Genomic DNA, 20,245 nt, shown 5'->3' on the forward strand with positions numbered 1-20,245 from the left:
CTAGGGTTGGAAAAATGGAACTCAAAGAACAAAACTTCAAAGAGCAAAGATCTTAGGTTAGGAGAATAAAAAGTCCAAGTCTTAGAGAGGAGGAGAATCCGGATCTAAGAGATCTTGAGAGATTAGAGAGGAGTTTTTAAGAGATTGGGAGAGAAAGAGATGTTTTGGAGAGTTGGGGGTGTGCGGAACACGGCCAAGATCTGGCCGTGTAAGGTAGAAAGAAGACTTAAATAACTCTCCTACACGGGCCGTGCAGATCCCCACGCCCTCACCCTCTTCCTTCTCTGGATTCTTCGCACGGTCGTGTCTGGGACACGGCCTCTCCATCTTTCTTCTCGGAATTCTTTGCACGGCCATGTTTGGGACACGGCCTAGTCCTTTTTCTCCTCGGGAGATCCTACACGGGCGTGTCTGGATGGCACGGCCCAAGCACTTCCCTTCTCTGCAACCTTTGCCTGGCCGTGTATAGCACACGGCCGGGCTCTGTTTTCCACCTAACCTGAAAACAAAATCAAAAGAATGCATCAAACTAAAAGAAATTAAAATACAAATCAAAACTAACTAAAAGAACCCTTGGGTTGCCTCCCAAGAAGCGCTTGTTTAAGGTCTTTAGCTCGACCAAACTTGATCATTCACTTCTTTTCCTCGCCCTTGGAGGACAGATATACTTTTCATTTTTGTTGGGAGATCTTCTCCCAACATCTTCCACCACATTGTCTCCTTCGTTTGGTGGCCTTCCATGAGGATGGAAATTCCATTGCTCAAGTTTATAAATGCTTGTCCTGCTACAAGCATTTAAAAGAGACGAGACATGGTTAGAGATATTAGATAAATCATATTCCAACCTTTCCTTACCAATTACCAAAGAAAGCTTATGATTTTTGACATCAATTATAGCTCCAGCTGTAGCAAGGAAAGGTCTTCCTAATATGATAGGAATCCTGGGGTCCTCTTCCATGTCCAACACGACAAAATCTGTGGGAATAACATTCCCATCCACCTCTACTAGCACATCTTCTATAATACCCAAAGGGTACCTGCAGGAATGATCGGCAAGTTGAAGTGCCATAGTAGTAAGTTTAATGTTTTTGAGACCTAATTTATTACAAATTGAATAGGGAATGAGGCTAACACTTGCCCCCAAATCACAAAAAGCTTTTTCAAAAAATCTTTTCCTATGTTGCAAGGAATATAAAAGCTCCTGGGTCCTTTAGTTTTGGGGAAGTGTTCTTCTCCAAAATAGCACTACATTCCTCACTAAGCGCAATTGTCTCAACCTCTCCTCTTCTTCTCTTGTTTGACATGAGATCCTTCAGGAATTTGGCAAATCTAGGCATTTGAAGAATAGCATCAATAAGAGGTACCTCTACACAAATTTCCTTAACTTTTTCTAAAAACTTGCCAAATTCTTCATCTTTCTTGAGCATTGTAAGTCTCTGAGGAAAAGGGACAGCTTTGCTCTGATGGTTCAGTGGAAGAGTCTCTTCAACCTCAATGGTACTCTCCTCATTAGCTTGAATCTGATTTGGTATAAGAGGAGAGAGCTCTTCTTCTTTTTGTATCCCTTTTGGAGTAGTCACTTGGGAGTCTCCCAAGGTCCGTCCATTCCTAAGCTCAATTCTATTGCAATGCTCCATAGGATTCACATCAGGTTTTCCTGGAAGTTGTCCTGGTGCTCTGGATGATGAGGAAGCTAGTTGGGCAATTTGACTATCCTGTATCTTTTGATGCTTTTCAGAATTATCCATTCTCTGAATGAGCTTTGCTAAATCTTGCTTCATTTCATTCTGACTTGAGATAATTTCTTCAAGCATCTTTTCAATATTTGACTTTGGTAAGCCTTGAGAAGATAGATGTTGAAAATTTTGTTGCCCAGCTTGAAAATTTGGTCTTGCCCCCATAGATGGTCCTTGATCTTGATTATTTCTGTAAGAAAAATTGGGATGGCTCTTCCATCCAGGGTTATAAGTATTTGAGTATGGGTTGTTCTGCCTTTGATTGTAACTCATGATTGCATCACATTGTTCCAGTTGATTGATTTGTGCAGTGATAGCTCCCAATGGACATGAGTCATTTGAGTGCTCTGAACTCCCACATACTTCACAAGATGTACTAATAGCATTGACCATATTAGCACTAGTCCCCATTTTCTCAAATTTCTTTGTAAGAGCGTCCAATTTTGCAGACAAAAGAGTGACTGCATCTACATCAAACTTCCCTGATGCTTTAATTGTTGGGTTTACAGAAGAATAGCCACCACTTCTTTCATTCACCCATTGATGATGATTTTGTGCTACACTGTCAATAATTTCTACAGCTTCATCTAAACTTTTATTCATAAGTGCCCCTCCAGCAGCTGAATCAAGGGACACTTTGGTATGATAGTTGATACCATTATAAAAAGTGTGCAACACTAACCATCTTTCCAACCCATGATGTGGGCATTGTCTGAGCATACTATTATATCTATCCCATGCTTCAAAAAGAGATTCTGAGTCAGTTTGCTTGAAGCTTGCAATTAAATTCCTCATATGAGCTGTTTTGCTTGGTGGATAGAATTTATCAAGAAACTGTTGCTCACACGGCTCCCTGTTCTTCAATTTGCCTTTGCAGAATTCTTCCTTTATGGAAAGTTCTGTCAATCTCAAGGTCAAAAGGAAAGAATTCCCCTGCAAAGTTAGATCTTCGCATACACAAGAACAAGATAGCAAATGACAATTCAACAGAAAAAGAAAAAAAATAAAAGAATAAAAAATGCAGAATTGAATTTGTACAAAAAGAATTAACAAGAAGTAAAAGTTATACAAGAAAGTAAAAACAGAAATCTAATGATTAGTTACAACTATGCAATATGAAAGGAAAACAAATGTTATGTTTAGTCTAACTCAATTGATAATTCCTAATGTTATAGCGCAGTCCCCGGCAACGGTGCTAAAAACTTGTTACTCTCCGCAAGTGTACGGAAATGTCGCAAGTAATATAAAAGATTATCGTATCCACAAGGACTGGAATAAGCACTAGAAATGCCTCAATGCAAATTAGCTAAACAACTATCCAATTGTTTCAAATGCAAAGTGAAGGTAAACAAATCTAATATTAAAGATCAACAAACAAGAGTTTAGTGTTTTGGGTTATGATAAGGGGAGATTCTAGGAGTTTCGGTTTCTTTGTAAGATTTCTTGAATGTAAATGGTTCACCAATTCTTATCTCTCAATTGCCAAACACTTGTAGAAAGTTGCCGGTTCTCTCTTGCAATAGATAACCGGCTAAGGACTGAGAAATGTATCTAAATATGATCAATTAGACGTGAACCTACGTTGTCCTTACACAGAAGCGCACCTATTACTATGCCTTCCTCGGATATCAACATAGAAGCCCACAACTTATTAATCTATCAAGATACAAGAAACTAATCACAAGATCCATCCTACTCTCTTGAATATTCCTATTTCCTCTTCAAAATTATCTCTCAAACGTCCTTACACGGGCTTGCACCTGTCACGTGGATCCCTCTGATGATCGAGTGAGAGTTTATATTTACTAAGTCTACAAGAAATCCAAACAATCAATCAAGAATGAGAATTAAGCACAAATCACCATTAATCATTCAAGATCTAATTGATACAAGCAAGACAATGTCATTGAAACAAGAAATTGGCAAATCCATAAGAGATTACATCAATCCATCATACAAATACTCCCTTAATCCTAGAATACAAGATCTACTCCATGAATCGAGGAAAAATACCCGAAGAAATAAAGATTACAAGCATTTCTTAAATCCCCAATCCAAGAAACCAAGAAAAGGGGGAAAGAGAAAACTTATCTACGAAGAAGCCTCGTCTTCGGATCCAATCCTCGCTCCGGAGTCAAAATCGTCAAGAACTCCCCTCGAATCGCCCAGAAATCCTCCCAAGAATGGGAGGATACCACCAAATCTTGCTTTCTCCCAAAGGGGAAGAGATCCCCTTTCAATTCATGAAGGAGGGTTTAAATAGAAGAGGAAATCGGGCGCCACACGGCCCCATGACACGGCCGTGTGAGATTCACACTGCCATGTCCAGTTCCTTCTCTGCCAAAGCTGCACGGCCGTGTGACTCACACGGCCAGGACCCTTCTATTCTCTGGAAATGCTACACGGCCGTGTGGTGCACACGGCCACCACCTGCTTGGCCTCTGGAAACCTCACACGGCCGTGTAGATCTACACGGCCATGTAAGGCATCTGCTCTAATTTCTTTAAATCAAGACACAGCCGTGTGAGATTCACACGGCCATGTCCTCTTCCCTTCCTGTTAAAACTACACGGCCGTGTGTGGTACACGGCCTGATGCTCTCTCCCTTCAATTCCTTCCAAGCTTGTCCGAGGACGCATAATCTTCACCAATTTCGACTCCTGTGTACAGAAAATACACAAAAAGCATATCTCCGAACCAAAAGAGTAAATATGCTAAAAGGAAAGCTGGAAGTATAAAAATGCATAGATCAAGCATGCTCAAAGTATGTAAATGTGCGTAAAAACATGCATAAAAGAGTATATAATCTACGCACATCAATTCATCACAAATTTATAATTTTTTAAAAATATAAATAAATACGTATGAAATCCAGTAGATGCACCTAGAAATCTTTGAATGATATAAAACCAGTTCTAATGTGTTCGTCTCAATCTCCTGATGAGATAAATGACCTCAAATATGAATTTCATTCAATATATTGAGATCAATGATTATTCAATATTAAAATGACTTTAACATTTTCAGATAATAACTATTTTCACTAAGTCATTGGACTTATAAAGTCCATCCAATTGATTTAACTATGGAAAAAATATATTAGGTGGAATTGATATTTGAGGTCATTTATATCATCAGGAGATTGATACAAATATATAGAAATTGATTTTATATCATTCCGAGATATCTAAATCCATCTACCTGATTTTGTACATATTTATTTGTATTTTAAAAAAATTACCAATCTGCTATAAATCTCTAGATTCATCACCAATTAACAACGAATTTAGGAATTCATCACAAATTGGTGATGAATCTAGGGAATCATTGCAAAATTATAATTTTAAAAAATAAAAATAAATGCATAAGAAGTCTAGTAGATAGATCTAGATATTTTGGAATAACATGAAACTAGTTTCTATGTATTTGTATCAATCTTCTAATGACATAAATGACCTTAAATATCAATTCCATCCAATATATTGAGATTCATAGTTTTTTTTGACAAGAATTAGATTTTTCATGCTCATTCATATTTAACAAATTATCGATCTCAATATATTATGTGGAATTGATATTTGAGATGATTTATATCATCAAGAGATCGATGCAAATACATAGAAACTTGTTTCATGTCATTCCAAAATCTCTAGGTCTATCTACCAGATTTCGTACGTATTTTTTTTATATTTTTAATAAAATTATAAATTTGTGATGAATCTCTAGATTCATTGCCAATTGGCAATGAATCCCTATATTCATCATCAATTGGTGATGAATAGCTGGATTCATAGCAAATTGGCATTTTTTTGGAAAAATAAAAATAAATGCGTTCTAAATCTAGCAGATGGATCTAGAAATCTTCAAATAATATGAAACCAGTTCCTATGTATTCATACCAATCTCATAATGATATAAATGACCCCAAATATGAATTTTATCCAATATATTGAAATAATTATTTAATATCAAAATGATTTTAACATTTTCAAACAATAACTTTTTCCACTAAGTCATTGGATTTATAAAGTCCATCTAATTAATTTGAGTATCAAAAAATATATTAGATGGAATTGATATTTGAGGTCATTTATATCATCAAGAGCTTGATATGAATATATAGAAATTTGTTTCATATCATTTCAAGCTATGTAGGTCCATCTGTCATATTTTGTACATATTTATTTTTAAAAATTACCATATTTCGATGAATCCTTGGATTCATCATAGATTGGTGACGAATTTGGCGATGAAAATAATTTCATCACTAAAAACCCTAAATAGCATAAAGACACCTGTTGTCTATCTGCAAGTGCATGGAATAGTCATCAAGTAATAAAAATATGAATCCCATAGAGACTGTTGATTAAGCACCAGTCAATTTTACAAAGTAAGTTATTTAGACAATCGAAAGAATTTGTTGCAAAAACTTGAGATAGAGAGAAATTGAGAGAAGAGAGAGAAAGAGAGGGAGAGAGAGTTGGAAGAGCAAGAGAGAATGACCACAAGTGTGAGCAATGGAGAAGGAGAAATTAGATTTGGGAGAGATTCTAGGATTTCGCTTTTACTATGATGCTAATTAATGTCCCTATGAATTATTCATCTCTAGCTTGACCTCTTTGCTTACACTCTTGTAGGGATTCTAAGTAAAGTCTGGCATAACCCCGTAAAGATCGCACTGGAGAGTTTACATCAAGTTTCAATGCCATTAAGTATAGAAGTGACCCTAGAAAGTCCAGTTAAAGGGATACCCTGGATCCCCAGTAATATAATCACTAGAGTTATCTCATTTACTTTCTAATGTTAGATTAATACTATTAAGTTGAAGAGGTAACCTAGAAAGGATGTCCTCTGTCACTAAGGGCCCTCTCGGTCATACAATCGTTTGATTACACAAGTCACTTCCTAATATTAATTTGGAAAAAATCCATTAAGCTCTAATTAGATAATACCTTGTAGAGATTTGGCCCCCATTTCAAGACAATGACTTTGGAAAGTTTAGTTAAAGGGATACCCTCTATCATAGGGCCTCACCTCCTCTACATGGTGATTTGTCCTCTACATTTAAATATATTGACCACACACATTTCATCAAATACATACAAGGCACTATTAGTATTAGCCCTAAGAGTCGATTATGATATGATTAGCTTATTGGGTTAATAGCTTATTGGGTTAATGGTTAATCCAATATTCTAAACCAGCCCATTAGCTTATTGAGTTAATGGCTTATTGGGTTAATGGCTAATCCAATATTCTAAACCAACCCATTAAGAGATTAATGAATACTAATAGAGATTAATTTATCATAATCAAAGAAGACCAAGAGCCACAAGAGAGTTAATGTCCATTAATATAGATTAATGGATCATTAATCAAAGGAAGACCAAAAGCCAAATGACCTTTAGTATTCCTTAGATGAGTACAAAAGGTCTGTCTCATTCATTTTTGTGTAAGAGACTTTTTTGTCTTCTTCCTCCTTCTTCCTCTTTGGCCAAACCACTCTTGCTTGCTAGCACAAAAAGGTGGTTCTTCTCTGAAGCGTGTTCGTGTGATGGATGGAACATGTTCGTGTGGATACCGTAGAGGTGCAAACACTTGATTGTGCTGAGATCTGCATCTAAAGAAAAAGTTGTTGTCGGAATTATAAAGGGCATGCAACAAAGGTATAACTCCCTTCTAATATAACTTAGTATATGTGGTTTTGCCTTTGCATGGATCTTCTGGAAAGAATCTAGTTAGTTTTTCTGCTACGCTTTTTGTGTGTTTAGAGTTCTAGATCCTTACAGGCACAATACTATAGAACAAGTTATAAACATATCATTGAACATGGAAATTGACCAAATATATAGTTCATACATCAATATCATATCATAATTATTTTTACATCCTAGATCTGGAGAGCTATTCCATGGCAAAGGAATAACAAATCAAAGGCATGAAATAAAACATTCTTACAACCTAAAACTGAAGATAGAGAAGAAGAAATGCTTAGCATATATATTGTCGGTGTCTTCAAGATGCTTCCTTGTTCTAGAGGTGGGCGAATCATTGTGATTAGAGAATATGGAGGTTCTAAGGTTCCCCTAGAGGGAAGAACACTTCCCCAAGGAGAGGGGTGAAACCCCAAACAAAAGATGAATCAAAGAATAGATTACTTGACACTTTTATACCTCCCCCAAACTATCCAGATATGTCATGTTTATAGGGCTCAACAAAAATGGGGGTTTTCACCACTTAAACTCAATTTTCACACGTTGTACTCTGAACCAAAGTTGTAACCCTGAAATTATCTAACTTTTGATATGTCGTTCAGCCTGTGGATCTAAATGAGATGAAAGCTATGATGATTCAAAGTTGTGTTTGCAGTCTGGATGGAGGATACGATGCGACCATGCCTGGAAGGCACGGACGTACCTTTTATCAAGTCTAGACATGGTTTTCTCTAGTTTAAGTCTGAAGAAAAGTTGTAGATCTTGAAGTTATCTACATTTTAGTATCTAGAATGACCCATAACTCGAACCAAACAGAAAGTTATAACCTTTTTACTTTTCCCCTACAACATTGTCTGGAATTTGATATGGTCGTTTCTAAAAGGCATGGCCATGTCATGTAACACATGGAAAAAATTAGGGAATTAGTATGGTCGCATTCTTTATCTTGTCTTGGTCATGTGAGAGAAATTTAGCTCTATTTTGACATCATTTGGACTCCTATTTGGTCCAAGTAACATGTGCATGTTAGGGGACAATTTCTGTGTTAAGCTCTGGGAAAGGCATGGCCTCACCTCTACACCCATACAACCATGCCTCAAGGCACTGTCTCGTCATGTGAGACATGGCCATATGTGGCACGACTGTGTCTCGTGGTATGGTCGTGCCTTATGGCACCGCCTGGCTGTGTGACACACGACCAAAAGTGGCACGACCATGCCTTTCATGGAGCTTACTGGAAGGAGAGGCATAGTCGTTCCTCTAGTCACAACTGGGCAGTGGAACAATATGGAGAATGACACACGGCCATGCCTTAGGGAACGACTTGCCCGTGGGAGCTATTGGAATATGCTTTGGCTATCCCTAGGAAGACTTGGCTGTGTCTTTTGAGACATGACCCTATCGATTGGAAAAACATGGTCATGCCTAGGGGCATAGCCATGTTTGCTGATTTGTCTCCAAAGTTGCTTCAATGTTCATTTTTTCTCCATTTCACTCTAAATCATATCCTTATAATAAAAGTAAGAACAAAACTAATCTCTAGACAAAAAGAGTAACTATGTTGATAAAATGATCAAATAAGGTGTGATAACGTAAATCATGCTCAAGTAATACAAGTGAATGTGTGTCAAATAATGTATAAAAGCATATATAATTTATGCACATCTCACCCCCAAACTTAAACTTTTACCTGTCTTCAAGTGAAAACCTACAATCTAGACTCATGTGTTGGTATAGTGTATCATAATTTCTAGTGAATCAATCTAACTCTATCAAATAGTTTCATTGGTAAGCATGATACCAAAGTGATTTGAGTGTGGCCTAAGAATTTCTTCATACTCAGTACGATGAGTGACCTAAATTCTTCAAGTTTCAATCTCTATGCCTAGTTAAGTCATCATCGAACTGTGTTCCTTATAATCCCGATGATAGACACTCACCTGTCACATGCTTTGTTTATCCCTATCAAATTACTCATGGTCTCAAAGGAGTGCTCGAAATAAAGAGAAGCATAGCATTTATTTTCCCGTAACCTAACTTAGTTTCAAAGGGGTAAATTGCTAAGTTCTACTCATGATAATTGTTTTTTATATCCCTTATTCAAATAATTTTTTTTGGGTGCTTTAAAGATGTAACACTAACACAAATGCAAATGTCGGGATAATGATTTTTTTTCAAGTGAGTTGGCATAATTTGAGTCTCATCCAGTAAGCAAAATGTAATTTGAGAGATCATCATAGAAATACAAGTACTAACAGGTTCTATGAATCATGATTATTTATAAATTTATCTACTATCCAAACTCGGTAAAGTGAAAAGAGATTCTAAATCTATGCCATCACTTAGATATTTTTAGTAAAAAAAATTGCTCACTTCATGCTACTATAGATAGAGAAAATCATTTACTAAACATACTAGCACTAAGTATCAAACAACATTAGTCTTCAATAAGCGTGCTAAAATTTTTACATTAAGAACAAGTCAGCGGTAATATGATTAATAATGCAATTAGAAGAATTTATTATGCAAGAATAAAACTAACTGAAAACCCAACATATCTGCATCCCCCCAGTCTTAAAATTTTTATTGTTCCAATGAAAACAAAAAATGTAATATGGAGGAGGTTTGGAAAAAGAGGGTTACCAAATGATGCACACAAAGCATCTAAGTCATGTCTTTGCTAAATTCACTCCTCTATTTGGGAATTGCACTCCACCTAATCTTTGAATCCATAAAAAAATAAGATTAGACAAGAAAAATTAAGTAGAGGATTTGAGTTATGAAAAGGAGAAAAAAGAAAGTCAAAGAGAAATGAAAATAAGAAAGAACTTGGGATGCCTCCCAAAAAGCGCTTGTTTTAGGTCATAAGCTTGACCCCTTATTAGATTCATCTAAATCTCGCTAATGGTGGAGTAAGATATGCTAAACCCTACCAACAAGGGTTCTTAGTCTATCAATAAATATGCTCTCCTTCAAAGGTTTGTTATGAAGTTATCCATGTGATTGCTATGCAAATTAAAGTATGTTCTGCCACCAACATGCTCGAAAAAGAATTGGTTAATGGCTTTAGATAAACCAATTAAAATCTTACCATTAACAATTATCGAAGAAAGTAAATCATTGAGTATAGTTTCAGAGGTGGGTAGGGAAGGCTCATCTCGATCTTTGAGGATTGGAGGTATTTGAATTAAAGTAGTGCACTCCATTGTCAAAGTCTCAACTTCATGTATCTCAAGCTCATCCTTATTATCTTCACTCATCCAAGACTCCTCCCAAGTTGAGAGATGAGTTGACATTCTAACACATGATGAGATTATGTTATTACAGTTAGGATTCATTTGCTTGATTTCCTTGTGCATCTTAGCTTGTGTGTTTGGAAGCTTTCCAACATTTTCAATATTCTATCCTCCTAGGATGAAGATTGAACTTCCATAGCTTGACCATAGTTTCCTTGTCCCTGATTGTGGTTAAAATATTTTTGAGGGTTCCTCCAACCAGATCCATTGATGTGCGAATATAATGAGCATTTCATTAAACTTTCTGTTGAGATTGTCTAAAGATATTTCCAAATTGTGTATCATATACTAGTTATCAATTGTATGGTCTGCTACTTTACAAACCTTGAAATAATGTTGTTCCAGCCATTAATTGTAGTTGGGGAGGACACCCCATCTTTCTCCATATTTTCTATGTGAGTGGTCAAGTAATATAGGGCAATTAATGTCCACATTGTTGGTGTTGGAAGTACCAGCTAATCAAACCTAGTTTTGATCATGACAAAGGGCTTAAAGTTAAGTTGTGCTATTTTCTAATGAGCTTACTGGAGTATGCAAGGAAGTCCTAGTTCAGGCTAGGCAAAGAAGTCCTGGTCAAGGGATTGAGCATGAAGTCTTGGTCAAGGTATTAGGCACAAAGTACTAGTCGAGTGAACTGGGTAGAAGAGTTGGATGATCAAGGACATCAGGTGGAAGTCCTGGGGGTTGCGTACACTAGGCAAAAGTCTAGATAGATCAAGGATCGAATGTCTAGAGGAACTCCTAGAGGTTAAGATCAGATGCTGAGCAAAAGTCTAAATAAGTATTTAGCAAAAGGTAAACTCTCCTAAGAGAAGTAGGTGAGAACGCATTCCCCATTGAGGGAATAGTATGTAAGTACCTCGGGTAAGTTTGAATGTAATCAATCTAGTTAAGTTAGGTCTTATTATATTTAATCCTTATATATAAGTGTGTAAAAACTTAGGAATATAGGAAGTTGTGCACAAGATACAGCTAGCGAGAATAATGACACAGGAAGCGAGTCGACGAACTCATTGCATCCCCGGGACAAGATACTATGAAGTACACCAGTGGATGAGAAGGATGTGTGTGGCGCTTCAGAGGAACGAGAAGTCAGAATGAAAGTCTGCTCAAGGAGAGAAGGTAAGAGTTGGGTTCAGCTGAGCTCAACTCTGAATGACCAGAGAATCACCCAAGCAACTGGAGCAGAAGTTGGACAAGTCAACGTAAAGTTGACTTGTCCAGGCGCCTGGACCATGTCCAGGCACCCGAATCCCCATTGCACAACATGGGCGCCTTGGTAAGTCGTTGCATCGATGATGACGTTGAAGTCCACGTCAGCAATAGTCCGAGTGTCTGGGCAAGGATAAAATTTTATCCTCAGACCGTTGCATAGCCGTTAAGTAGCAGATAAGATGCACTGCGGGGGGTGGTCGGACCCACTCCAAGCGCCCGAAAATGCCACATCAGTAAACGACTATTTTTGACTAGTGGGCTATAAATAAATCCCTGATCCTTTAGTTCGAAATAACACTTGTACTTGAATCTCAAATTACTATTTTTTTCTGAGATGTTAATCATTATACGGGGCATCTCTTGTAATGCCCGAAAATTCTCAAAACATTTTCATAAATATGCTATGATTTTTCTGGAATTTTAGATATTTTTTTGGAATTTTTAGAGTATCGGAAGTAGCGAAAATGAATAGAAAAGTAAAATGGTTTAAGCGGGAATCGAACCCGGGACCCCTCGGGTCCGCTAAACCTTTAGTTAACCTTAGTAACCGGTGAACCCAGCAGGGCCGTGCTGAAAGAAAGGAGAACTAATTATATTTATATTAGAGTTGGATCGGGTTATCCACTTAATATAAATAGGAAAAAAACTTAAGTGTGGGTTGGTTTATTTTTGGTTCGGCAGCCCTCTCCTCAAAACCTCACGCCACTTTTCTCCAAACCCTCACCGACGCCAACCCCTTCTTCCTCTCTTTCTCTTGGCGCCAACACCCAAACAACCCTAGGGTTCTCTCCCTAGGACCTTAAGAGCACTGTCCGGCGACGATTTCAGCACGAGGACGTTCCCCTCCGCGAGTAGAGCACGTGGACGCGAGCGAATCGTCGAGAAGTCGCCTCCACCGGAATTTCTAGCAAATAGATTTGTAAGGAATCTAGCACACAAGGTAAGAAACCCCTCACCTGCAGTATAATAGCTTCCGTTTGAGTTTTTATGCTTTAGTTAGGATGTATGCAGATTTTTATCGATATCTAGGGTGTATTTAACTCTCTTCGCAGATTAAGGATTTAGTTGAGCACCTCTAGATGGGTCAGGCACGTTTTCCCTCTTCAGATAGGAGGTTAGACGTTGTCGGGTGCCTAGAGGTGGTCTCCCTAATAGGGAGAAGAGTTAGAGCATCCTAGGTGCTCGATTAAAGGTCTAGCTCAGTAATAGACAGTTTAATTAACTTATTAAATGCACTAGAAGCATTTAAAACAGCAAATTAGTTTTGTTTCAACTATGTAGGACTACAGTCCAATGGGTGGGCTCCCACAGTAGCCTCTAGGTTCAGACAACCTAGTTCTAGGCTCAGATAACCTAGATTCAGCAAAATAAGTATATAGCATTCAGTATTTTACTTTCAGCAGTGGCACTATACTGGATTAGATATCCACTGGGCTGGACTCCCATAGTCGTCCCTAGGTTTAGCTAACCTAGTAAACCCTACTAGATTCGGAACTTGCAATCCCGGGTTTAGATAGGGATGCGTGCACAGCAAGTACAGTTGTCAGGGCCCCTCAGCAGCATGTTTAGTATTTTCACTTATTATATGTATAGCTTTTCAAACTCACGATCAGTTATGTGAGTTCAGCTTAGTTTCAGTACCCGCTCAGTTAGTTTAGTACAGATCATGATCAGAGTAGTTCAGTTCCATGATTTGTATTCAGTTTCAGTTTTCATGCTCAGCTCTATTGTTGCAAGTATGATTGTCATGCTCAGTTTCTGTTCATATGAATAAATGTCATGCCATGCCATGATCAACACCTACTTTCCAACAACATGTTTTTAAAACATATCTGCATCGTATGCATGTTTTTGTGCGATAGATGGTCTCTTACTAAGCTTTTTAGCTTATAGATACTACTTTTTCTTATACTACAGATAAAGGTAAAGGAAAAGTGGACCAGTAGCGGAGGCTGGAGGGCAATGCTATCAGGATGTGTGTGGGCAGGAGTTGGAACAAAGACCTTTGGGATCTAAACAGTTTTACTTCAGTATTAGCACTTAGCGTTTTCAGTTTTATTATTCAGTTTTTGATTTGTTCAGTGTTATGAAATAGTAAACCATGCACTATGTAGTATGCCAGGTTTAGAATATTAGTGAGTTTATATTAGTATGATTTGCATTGGTTTAGAGTTGTTACAGGTGGTTTTGGCACGTCAAAGTGTCAAAATCAGCATATCTGATTTCGTAATCAGGAAATCAGACGCTGGTTCGGTGTGCAGCTGGATCGGTCAGCCGACCGATCCAGACAGATACAGTATGCTACTGTATCCTCCTGGATCGGTCAGCCGACCGATCCAGCATGATATAGTAGCGTTCCCGGGGTTTCGGGTGCCTGGATCGGTTGGCCGACCGATCCAGCCACACATGGATCGGTCTGCCCGACCGATCCAGTTGGGAACCGAATGCCCCATAGCTTCGATCGATCTGCGGATCGGTCGGCAAGTCTGTAGTTAGTTGGGAAGTGTAGTTTCTAGTCCCTAGCCCAGTTGGGATGTTCAGTTTCCACTCCTTAGCATATGTACACCAGCAAAGAAGGTCTTTAGACCTTTCTTAGCAGTTGGATCCGTCATTAGTAGACTAAAATTTTAATTAGCCCAGCTTTCCACACAGTATAGTTTAGCATAATTGTAGCGACCGACCTTACAGCCAGTACCCAGAAGGTGGGTCGTTACAGAGTGGTATCAGAGCAAAGTTCCATACTTCCTACACACACATCAGCATTGAACCTGCAGCTTCCAAGTAAGAATACCTCTACTTAATTTATGCTCCTTGTTTTGTTATTACAGTTCATGTTTATATGCCTACTGCTTGTTAGTATGTGATAGTTTTTAAACATGATATCAGTAGTTATATAACTGTGATTACATTAGTTATGTTATGTTCTCTATGTCTTTAGAAATGGCACGAGGACGCCTAGCTAGAAGGGCACTAGCTACTGAGCCCCAGCAAGAGGCAGGCAGTTCAGTGCCTCCTCACGACCTTACAGCATTAGTGGCTCAGTTACAGCAGCAGCTAGCTGAACAGCAACAGGAAATAGCCACCTTAAAGACTAATCAGTAGAATACCCCCACAGTCACCCCGGAACCGAATCTAACAACTCCAGAAGTCTTAGAGGTTCCACCAGCTCAGCCTACAGCGCCAACGCCAGCACCAGTACCAGCACCAGCAGTCCCAGCAGCTGAGCCAAGAAAGGAAGCCTATCTGATCTAGTGGCAGCGAGTCAAGCCAGAGAACTTCTCAGGCACTAGTGAACCATGGGATGCACAAGCCTGGTTCAAAACACTGGAGAGCACGATGGAGCTTCTAGACTGGCCAGAACACGAGAAGGTGAAGTGTGCCTCCTTCTGCCTGACAGGAGACGCACGCATGTGGTGGGAAAGAATCAGAACGAAGCACCCAGTGAACCAGATGTCATGGGCTGACTTCGAGAGGGAATTCTTCGAGAAGTTCTTTCACATACGGGTCACAAACCGCCACTATGACGAGTTCACTGAGTTTCGTCAGGGTAATCTTTCAGTTGAGGAAGCCGTGAAGAAATTCAACAGGTTGGCTCGTCTATGCCCAAAGCTAGTCAGCACAGAGAAGGAACGAATCCGGTTGATGCTCAAGATGCTGAGGCCAGAGATAGCAGTGAACGTGGCAGGTGGCATACATAGGCCACAAACCACGGAGGAGTTAGTGAGCGGTGCCTTGACCACGAGCATTACGAGCAGCATAAAGCGGCAAAGCGGTCTCCTCGAGTCCAAAGGCCAAGAAACCCTCACACTCAAAAACAACAAGGCCACAGCTCTAATGGAAAGGGAACTCCAATAGCAAGCGCAAATCAGGGTGTGACCCAAAGGGAGGACCATCTAGCAAGCGACCAGTTATCAAAGTGTGCTACTTGTGGGAAATTTCACCCGGGGTTTGTCGCAAGGGCACACGAGGATGCTTTGAATGTGGACAAGAAGGGTACATGGCAAGCGCCCGAACAAGACCGGTCTTCCTCGGCCACAGCAGATTCAGTATGCAGGCCAGTCAGCTCAGATGCAGGCCGCTCTAGAAGGTCCACTTATCAGCCAGGGCAGATTAGAAGCCCCTCCAGCTATGGCGAATGCGAGGATCTACTCACTCACCAGAGAGGACGTAGCCAATGCCTCGACAGTTGTCACAGGTCAGATTAGCATTTTTCAGTATAGTGCTACTGTTCTATTTGATAATGGGGCAACCCATTCATATATAGCCAGGGTGTCCTCCGAAAAATTAGAAATACCCTCCGAGGTACTCAGTGGTCAGTTTTTGACGGCACTACCTTCAGGAGAGATCATGGCATCCACGCACTGGCTCAGAGCAGTGCCGGTCATTATAGCAGACAGGGAACTCTTTTGTGATCTGATCCTGCTGAAAATGACTGACTACGACGTCATCCTTGGAATGGACTTCCTGACCAGATACGGTGCTTCCATAGAGTGCCGTAAACAGAAAGTCGTATTCCAACCCGGGGAACCAAAGAGAAAAGCCAGAAAATTTCTCTCAGCTATGAAGGCACAGAAGTTGATGGATTCGGGATGTACGGGGTACTTAGCACATGTAGTCAATACCAGCCAGGACAAGGACCAACAGCTAGCAGGGGTCCGAGTTGTATGTGACTACCCAGCAGTCTTCCCTGAGGAGTTACCAGGCCTAGCACCAGTCAGGGAGATTGAATTTGAGATAGAGCTCTTCCCCGGCACCAATCCTATTTCCAAAGCGCCATATCGCATGGCTCCAGCAGAACTGAAGGAACTTCAGGAGCAACTACAGGAGCTGCTTGACAAGGGCTTCATACGCCCTAGTCACTCACCATGGGGAGCGCCTGTACTGTTCGTGAAGAAGAAGGATGGAAGCATGCGGCTATGCATAGACTACAGGGCACTGAATCAGGTCACGATCAAGAACAGGTATCCTCTTCCCAGAATAGATGACCTGTTCGACCAGTTAAAGGGGGCAGCAGTGTTCTCTAAGATTGACCTCAGATCAGGATATCACCAAGTCAGAGTCAAGGAGGGTGATATACCGAAGACAGCATTTAGGACCAGATACGGACATTACGAGTTCGTAGTCATGCCCTTTGGCATGACCAATGCTCCAGCTACATTCATGGATCTCATGAACAGAGTATTCAGGGAGTATTTAGATAAGTTTGTTATTGTGTTTATCGATGACATTCTTATCTACTCAGGAACTCAGGAAGAACATGCAGAGCACATGAAGACAGTACTACAGACACTTCAGCAGAATCAGCTATATGCCAAGTTCACGAAATGTGAATTCTGGCTTGATCAGGTGTCTTTCCTGGGTCACATCATCTCAAAGGATGGTATCATGGTAGACCCCAGCAAAATAGAAGCAGTAAGTAATTGGAAGAGACCGAAGAACGCCAGTGAGATCAGAAGCTTTCTGGGATTAGCAGGTTATTACAGAAAGTTTGTAGAGGACTTCTCCAGGATAGCCTCCCCACTGACAGCTCTTACCAGGAAGAACAGGAAATTTCAGTGGACAAAGGACTGTGGGAACAGCTTCAGCGAGCTAAAAAGAAGATTGACCAGTGCTCCCATTTTGGCTCTACCAGACAACACCAGCAGCCTTGACATCTATAGTGATGCCTCTAAGTTGGGACTAGGAGCAGTATTGATGCAAAACGGTAAGGTGATCGCCTATGCCTCCAGACAACTCAAGGATTATGAGAAGAATTACCCTACTCATGACCTGGAGCTTGCAGCAGTAGTGTTCGCTCTCAAAATTTGGAGACATTACTTATATGGAGCTCAGTGCAGAGTGCATACAGATCATCAGAGTCTGAAGTACTTCTTCACTCAGAAGGACCTGAACATGCGACAGCGTAGATGGCTTGAGCTGGTCAAAGACTACGATATAGACATCCTCTACCATCCAGGGAAAGCCAATAAGGTAGCCGACGCACTTAGCCGAAAATCCAGTGCTACCTTATTATCTCTTACAGCCATGTCACCGCCCCTCCAGAAGGAGATCGTAGATTTCGGTCTAGAACTCATCGTTGGACAGCTCTCTACTATGACCTTAGAGTCTACCTTGCTTGGTGATATTCAGTCAGCTCAGGAGCAGGACCCTGGAATTCAGAAAATCAAGCAAGGGCTAGCAGAATCAGAAAGTAGAGAATTCAGAGTGTCCGATAGCGGGGTGTTGTACTTTGGTGACAGACTCTGTGTTCCAGATCAGGAGGAGCTACGGAGACAGATTTTAGATGAGGCTCACAAGACTCCCTATGCGATGCATCCAGGTTCCACCAAAATGTATCAAGACCTGAAGAACCATTTTTGGTGGCCCGGGATGAAGCGAGACATCGCCAGATATGTTAGCATCTGCCTCACCTATCAGAGGGTCAAGGCAGAACATCAGCGACCAGGAGGAGTTCTGCAGCCTATACAGATTCCAGAATGGAAGTGGGAGGATATCTCCATGGATTTCATAGTGGGACTGCCCAGAACCACGAATGGTTTTGACGCCATTTGGGTAATAGTCGACAGGTTGACTAAATTAGCCCACTTCTTAGCTATCAAGATATCCTACTCCATGGAGAAGCTAGCTCAGTTATATCTCCAGGAGATCGTCAGACTACATGGAGTCCCACGACCATCATTTCAGACAGAGACAGTAGATTCACGTCACACTTCTGGGAGTGTGTACAATCAGCATTGGGCACTAAGTTAAAGTTCAGCACAGCATTCCATCCTCAGATAGATGGTCAGACGGAGCGAGTAAACCAGGTACTCGAAGATATGCTCCGAGTGTGTGCCCTAGACTTCAAAGGAAGTTGGTGCAAATATCTAAGTCTAGCAGAGTTTGCATACAACAACAGCTATCAGGCCACTATCGGTATGGCACCTTACGAGGCTCTCTACGGGCGAAGGTGTAGATCTCCAATCTGCTGGTATGAGAGTGGTGAACAGAAAGAACTAGAGCTTCAGACAGATCTAGTAGCAGATACCACAGCAGCCATACAGCAGATCCGCCAGAGGATAGAGACAGCTCAGAGCCGCCAGAAGAGCTATGCTGATACGCGGTACACACCCTTAGAGTTTTCAGTTGGGGATTCAGTGTTCCTCAGAGTGGCTCCCATGAAGGGAGTAATGCGTTTTGGGAAAAAGGGCAAGCTAAGTCCCAGATATGTGGGACCATACCTTATCAGCAGAAGAGTGGGCAAGGTAGCATATGAGCTAGAGCTACCCCAGGAAATGGCAGCTATCCACAATGTATTTCATGTCTCTATGCTGAAGAAGCATATCCCAGATGCCACCCAGGTGATTGAGCCCCAGTCGGTACAGATCTACGAGGACCTCAGCTATGATAGTCGGCCTATTCAGATAATAGACCGAGCAGTTAAGAAATTGCGGAACAAGGAAGTACCATTAGTCAAAGTCATTTGGCACAGTCACACAGCAGAAGAGGCAACTTGGGAGACAGAAGCCAGCATTAGACAGAAGTTCCCAGAATTATTCTAACTTCGAGGACGAACTTTTTATAAGGTATGGGGAGTTGTAACGGCCGAAAATTCTCAAAACATTTTCATAAATATGCTATGATTTTTCTGGAATTTTAGATATTTTTCTGGAATTTTTAGAGTATCGGAAGTAGCGAAAATGAATAGAAAAGTAAAATGGTTTAAGCGGGAATCGAACCCGGGACCCCTCGGGTCCGCTAAACCTTTAGTTAACCTTAGTAACCGGTGAACCCAGCAGGGCCGTGCTGAAAGAAAGGAGAACCAATTATATTTATATTAGAGTTGGATCGGGTTATCCACTTAATATAAATAGGAAAAAAACTTAAGTGTGGGTTGGTTTATTTTTGGTTCGGCAGCCCTCTCCTCACAAAACCTCACGCCACTTTTCTCCAAACCCTCACCGACGCCAACCCCTTCTTCCTCTCTTTCTCTCGGCGCCAACACCCAAACAACCCTAGGGTTCTCTCCCTAGGACCTTAAGAGCACTGTCCGGCGACGATTTCAGCACGAGGACGTTCCCCTCCGCGAGTAGAGCACGTGGACGCGAGCGAATCGTCGAGAAGTCGCCTCCACCGGAATTTCTAGCGAATAGATTTGTAAGGAATCTAGCACACAAGGTAAGAAACCCCTCACCTGCAGTATAATAGCTTTCGTTTGACTTTTTATGCTTTAGTTAGGATGTATGCAGATTTTTATCGATATCTAGGGTGTATTTAACTCTCTTCGCAGATTAAGGATTTAGTT

At 40.5% G+C, this 20,245-nt stretch overlaps 1 non-coding gene across 1 annotated transcript; it reads left to right on the plus strand.

The window, feature by feature from the left end:
• Positions 1 to 2,427: 2,427 nt before the first annotated feature.
• LOC122018302 lies at positions 2,428 to 2,533 on the plus strand. Its single transcript, XR_006121720.1, has one exon. It is a non-coding gene; the product is annotated as a small nucleolar RNA R71 (small nucleolar RNA).
• The last annotated feature ends 17,712 nt before the right edge of the window (positions 2,534 to 20,245 follow it).

This window comes from Zingiber officinale, chromosome 8B, assembly GCF_018446385.1.
Source record: "Zingiber officinale cultivar Zhangliang chromosome 8B, Zo_v1.1, whole genome shotgun sequence".
Taxonomy (NCBI): domain Eukaryota; kingdom Viridiplantae; phylum Streptophyta; class Magnoliopsida; order Zingiberales; family Zingiberaceae; genus Zingiber; species Zingiber officinale.